Source organism: Myotis brandtii, unplaced genomic scaffold (assembly GCF_000412655.1).
Source record: "Myotis brandtii unplaced genomic scaffold, ASM41265v1 scaffold1667, whole genome shotgun sequence".
In the NCBI taxonomy this organism is placed as follows: Eukaryota; Metazoa; Chordata; class Mammalia; order Chiroptera; family Vespertilionidae; genus Myotis; species Myotis brandtii.
The window spans coordinates 168,611-175,122 of record NW_005356121.1 but is presented as its reverse complement, the minus strand read 5'-3'; positions in this window follow the sequence as shown (position 1 = coordinate 175,122).

Genomic DNA, 6,512 nt, shown 5'->3' with positions numbered 1-6,512 from the left:
GAGGAGCTGCAATCTGGATGGTCCCACTCTGACCACCGGGCACACTGGCTCCTGGATCTCTAAGGAGGTGCTAATCTAGCCTTTTCCTGAGGCTACCAGCAGAAGCCAGCTGTAAAGCAATGCAAGTTGCCCTGGGGCCTTGGGCCAGCTGCAGTTTGTTAGGTAATTATCAGATTGCAAAGGGCCAGGCCTTTCATATGCAAAAGCCTCCATACACGGCTTGGGCGGGGTGGGGTCCCAGGGGATCAACAGGGTGGAGCGAGTAGTTATGGCTGCTCTCAGTCCTGCCCTCAGAGGCCCTGCTTCTCAGTGTCCCGGCAATCGCTGCAAGCACCTCCGAGAGAAAGCTGCCCTCGAGTTCCGACCGATGCCAGACAGTCCAGTTTCTCCCATATGAGTGTGGGTCCCCAGAGACTCGCCCGGAACTGGAGCTCAGAGCTTGAGACTTCCTCCCGATTGAAAAGGACAACCGTGTCCTCAGCCACCAGCCCTCTCCACATGCACCTCTGAGTCTTGGTATGCTTTTCTCTTTCCTTCTAGTTGTAGAATTTCCACTCAGCCAGCCTTCCTGTGATTCTGGATGATGTCCATTCCGTCTTTTAGTTGTATTTTTGAAGTGGTTGTGCGAGGCAGCAATCTCCGGTGTTTACCTATGCCGCCATCTTGGTTTTCCCTAAACCAAGTTCATTTCTGATACAGGGCCTGCCTGGAGATGTGTACACAAGATCTTGAAATGTCTGATTCCGTTTTGTCATTCAGGTCTGAGCTTAAAGCCACTTCCTCAGAGAAGTCTCTTTGTCAGGCTATCTATGTTGCCTTTCACCATTTATCTCATTTCCCCATTTTAATTTTTTTTTCATAGGTCTTATCACTTTCTGGAATTGTTTCTTTAGTTATTGTCTCTTCACATTATAACAGGGACCTTGTCTACTGACATATTTGCCCCATATATTTAATGTCACTACAAGTTGTATGAGTTTTTAAAATATTTTGGATGTTATCATTGGATAATATCTTCTCCCATTCAGTAGGCCTTTTCATTTTGTTGATTATTTCCTTTGCAGTGCAAAAGTTTCTTAGTTTGATGTATTCCCATTCAAAAAAAAATTTTTTTGCTTTTGTTGCCTTTATCCTAGGAGACATATCCAAGAAATATATATATATATATTGTTAAGAATTACATCAAATAATTTTTTCTTCCAGGACTTTTATGGTTTCTGATCTTAAATGTAAGTCTTAAATCCATTTTGAGTTTATTTTTCTATGGTTTAAGAAAGTGGTCCAGTTTTCCCATCACCATTTGTTGTTGCTGTTTTTTTAAAATATATTTTTTATTGATTTCAGAGAGGAAGGGAGAGGGAGAGAGAGATGGAAACATAAATGATCAAAATCATTGACTGGCTACCTCCTACATGCCCCACACAGGCAATCAAGCCTGCAACCTGGGCATGTGCCCTGACCAGAAATCTAACCGTGACCTCCTGGTTCATAGGTAAATGCTCAACGCTCAACCACTGAGCTATGCTGGCCAGGCCCCACTGGTTTTTATACCCCAAAGTTATGGGAACTTCTCTTGGGAATGGGACCCCTTGCTCCTCAAGTAGACCTCCACAGCCAAGATATCCCTCCTGATTTAAAAAAATGTCACACATGGGTATCAGACCAGCCAGGTCTCTGCCCCTCCTACCAGTCTCAATGTGGTTTAATTCTCTAGTTGTAGGACTTCCATTCAACCAGATTTCAGGGGGTTCTGAATGACAGTTGTTCTGTGGTTTAGTTGTAATTTTAATGTTGTGGATGTCAGTGCTGTGTTTACCTATGCTGCCATCTTGACCGGAAATCCCCCTTGCCATTACTTTTAAAAAGGCAGTGGCCAAAAGTACTGTTAGAATGATCTTATTCTTTCTTTTTTAAAATATATTTTATTGATTTTTTACAGAGAGGAAGGGAGAGGGATAGAGAGTTAGAAACATCGATGAGAGAGAAACATTGATCAGCTGCCTCCTGCACACCTCCTACTGTGCCTGCAACCAAGGTACATGCCCTTGACCGGAATTGAACCTGGGACCCTTCAGTCCGCCGGCTGACGCTCTATTCACTGAGCCAAACCGGCTAGGACCTTCCTTTTTTTAAAAAAAAAATCCTTACCAGAGGACATTTTTATTGACTTTTAGAAGAGGGGAAAGGAGAGAGAAAGAGAGAGAAACATACATTGGTTGACTCCAGCACGCCCCCCCCAACTGGGGCTAGGGATTGAACCCCACTACCCAGGCACATGCCCCCTCCAGGAATCAAACCCAAGATCCTTTGGTGCACAGGACGATGCTCCCACCAACTGAACCGTATGGGCCAGGACAGAATGATCTTTCTTATAAATAAATGATTTATATATAAACATATGCACATGTACACAGAGAAAAATATGGAGCATTATACCCAATGATTAACTCTAGGGAGTGAGATTATAGAGACCTTTCATTTTATATGATATGTACTTTGCTATGAGAAACATTTTTATAATTTAATTAATTTATTTTTTAATTTAGTTTTTGAGAAAGAGGGGAAGGGAGAAAGAGAGAGAGAGAAACAATTTGTTTTTCCACTCATTTATGTTTTCACTGGTTACTTCTTGTAAGTATCCTAATCAGAGATTAAACCCTCGACCTTGGCATATCAGGATAACATTCTAACCAACTGAGCTACCCACCCAGGCTGAAATATTTTTTTTTTAAAAAAGCATGCTTTTTTTTATAGTGAAAAATATTTTTAAACACAGATCTGACTATATCACTGTTATGCTCATAACTCAATAATTTGCTGCCTACAGAGTAAAATTCATATCCTATATAATAAAAGCCCAATATGCAAATTGACCAAATGGCAGAATGACCAGTGGAACAACTGGTCACTATGACGTGCACTGACCACCAGGGGCAGACACTCAACGCAGGAGCTGCCCCCAGCCCGCAGGCCCCAGGCCAGCCAAGGCAGGTGCCAGTGGGGGCCCCCCGATTGCCACACCAGTTGCCCCACAGATCAGCCCTGATCACCAGCCAGGCCTAGGGACCCTACCCGTGTACAAATTTCGTGCACTGGGCCTCTAGTTGATTAATAAAACCTCAAGGCATTACACAATTTATCTTACTTTCCATCCTCCTCATTTACGCATATCTAATCTGGTCACACAGATTACCTTTAGACTCTTTTTATTTTTATTTCCTCTGCTTGAAATATAGTTATTTACCTTTTCTGCCTATTGCTATACCTGTAAGGCCCAGTTTAAATATCCCCCCACTTGAGCTCTTTCCAATCCTTAGAAACAATTATATTTCCCTGAGTGCTTACACGGTAACGTTAAAAAATATTTTAATTGATTTCAGAAAGAGGAAGGGAGAGGAAGAGAGAACATGGATGTGAGAGAGAAACACCGATGGGCTACCTCCCTCACCTCCCCTACTGGGAATCAAGCTTGCCACTGGGGCACGTGCTCCAACCAGGAATCGGACCTGGGACCTTTTGGTGCATGGGATCACACTCAACCAACTGAGCCACACTGGCCAGGGCAAGAACTAACCATAATCTCATTATGTATTGTAGTTGAGAGCAAACATTAAATCCTTTATTTTTCTTTTGTCTTCTTCTAACACTCAGTAGAGAACCTAGAATTATAAAGGTTAAAGTTATGGGGGTGGGGGAGAATGATAATAGGCAATGTCATTACAGAGTATTAAAGACAGACGCATAGGAGACTTATGGGACTCATGAAGTACAGTGGGGACATTGTGCAGATTGCATCTGCACAGAGTTTATGGGAATGGTGCTCTCTGGTAACCTGGTGGTGCACAACTTCCTGTCTTGCACAGGGTGAGGGCGGGGACTTGGGGCAGAGAAACAAAGTTCAGGCAGGAGGAAGGGGTGTGGTAGTGTCCGGGAAGGTTTCCTCTTTGAGAAGACAAGTTGAGAAAGACCTGAAGGCTTTGTGGTAGTGCCCTGACCAAGTAGGAGGTAGAGAGCTTGACTGGTGTAGCTCAGAGGTTCAGCACTGACCTATGAACCAGGAGGTCACAGTTTGATTCCTGGTCAGGGCACATGCCAGGGTTTCGGCTCAATCACCAGTGGGGGGTATGCAGGAGGCAGCCAATCAATGATTCTCTCTTATCATTGATGTTTCTATCTCTCCCTCTCCCTTCCTCAATGAAAGCAATAAAAATAGATTTTTTAAAAAAATATATATTTTATTGATTTTAGAGAGGAAGGGAGAGGGAGATATAGAAACACCAATGATGAGAGAGAGCCCTAGCTGGTTTGGCTCAGTGGATAGAGCGTCGGCCTGCAGACTGGAGGGTCCCAGATTCGATTCCGGTCAAGGGCATGTACCTTGGTTGCATGTACATCCCCAGTAGGGGATGTGCAGGAAGCAGCTGATCGATGTTTCTCTCTCATTGATGTTTCTAACTCTCTATAGCTCTCTCCTTTCTTCTCTTTCGGGGCGCAGGAGAGACCGGGCTCCTTCTCCCTGGGCTGAATCTAACTTGTCCGGGGCAGAAGGAGCGGGAGGGCTGCAGCCGCAGGTGAGGAGGGGGCGGGATAAAAAAATAGATTTTTTTAAAAAGTAGGAGGTAGGTTGAGAGAAACAGTTTTCTAGGTTGTATGAGAAAGGCTTGATCCTATTAAAATTTCAGTATAACTGAAGTATAGAGGTGAGAAGAAGCCAGGAAGTAAGCAGGGATCATATCACAAGTGGCCTAATATGCTAGGTTGAGTTTGGATTTTATTCTGTGTACAACAGAGAACTAGTAGGTTAAGCATATTAATAACATAGGCAGATTGAAATTTTCAAAAGATTACTAACTGTACTAAAACTAGTCAGAGGCTTTTATACTAATAGTTGGCAATGACCTGGAATTGTACTGGCAGTGAGCTCAGAATAGCAGGTATCAAAAGGACTTAAAAAAAAAATACACCTAGTCCTGGCCAGTTTTGCTCAGTGGATAGAGCATCGGTCCTGGGACTGAAGGGTCTCAGGTTTGATTCTGGTCAAGGGCATATACCTTGGTTGCAGGCTCGATCCCTGGTGCCGGTCAGGGCACGTGCAGGAGGCAACCAGTTGATGTGCCTCTCTCACATGGATGTTTCTCTCATCTTCCCTTCTGCTCTCTCTAAAAATAAATGGAAAAATATCCTCATGTGAGGATTAACAACAACAAAATAATACAACTAATGTAAACCTCTGTTTTTGAGTAAATTTCCTTGAGAGGCAGATGTCATGGTTTCTTATTTGATTTTGTTTTTTTTTACACTACAGATGGGAAAAAATGAGACACAGAAATCGTTGTGACAAAGCAGGAAAAATAATACAGAATCTAACCTTAGGGTATTTACTCAGTAAACATTTCTTGAGCAACTACTCTATATTGGGCCCTCTGGTACAATTCTCTGTATACCCACAAAGATATCATGTTGTTATGGCTTAAAGCCACTGCTAAGCTTCTAGATATGTGCTATCTGATCTTGGATAAGTGCCTTTCTCGGGCTGGTGGCCTTTCCTGTAGGAGAGTCATTTAGAAACTGTTTCAGCTAATCTCTGTTTCTCCAGAACAAAAGCAAGGTTACATATTCATTAGAAGATTGGGTACTCACTAACTTGGTATTTGTTCCTCTTTAGCATTCTTGACCTTGGATTCTATTGGTTTTACAAGAATAATCTTGTTTTTCCACTGCAAGAAGCCTGTGTGGGTTAACCTTTCCCTTCCTTTCTCCCGTGTCGGAATCAACTATTCTTCCTCGGGCCTGTCACAATTTTCACTAAGAGGCTTCCCCATGTTTAGGGCTTGCTCATTTCCATCTCTAATTTTGTTTCATATCACTTCTTCTCTCCTGCTTGACTCTTATTACCACTACTTTGGAATCACAGATACAACACTTTATAACCTAAGAACAAAAGATATTTGGAATGATGGGTAGTCAGACAAGAAGAGGTATCTGGGAGGAAGCACAAGCAAGAAAAGGGGAAAGGTGGGGCAGGTTCCCCTCACCCCTCATGCAGCGGCTAAAGGGATCCCCATCTACAAAGTCCTCATTGCCTGGAGGCCCCAGTTCTTGGTTAAAATTCAGAGTTAGATTCTGGAAACTTTAAGAATTAAGTAATCTCTAAAGTAGCTTCAAGTTTTAAAATTTTATAATTCTTATAAGATTTCACAAACATATCTATTCATAAGATTGATTTGAAAGAGAACTAAGTAATTATTTATTAAAATTAGGACTGAGGACTTGAGATTTAGATCGATCTGGGAATATTAGAAGTTAAATTTCTGAGATTTCCTACAATTCCTTCAGTAGAGTCCCATAAAAATTATCCAAAACATTAGCAACCTTTATAATCCAGCATCATCCATAAGACAAGAATATTAGCTAAGGAATTTAAGTTGTGCAATGTATTTTAAAGAAAAGTAATTTATTCTTCAAATGAGGGATAAAAGAAACAGAGGAAGAAACATCTGAACAGCATATGT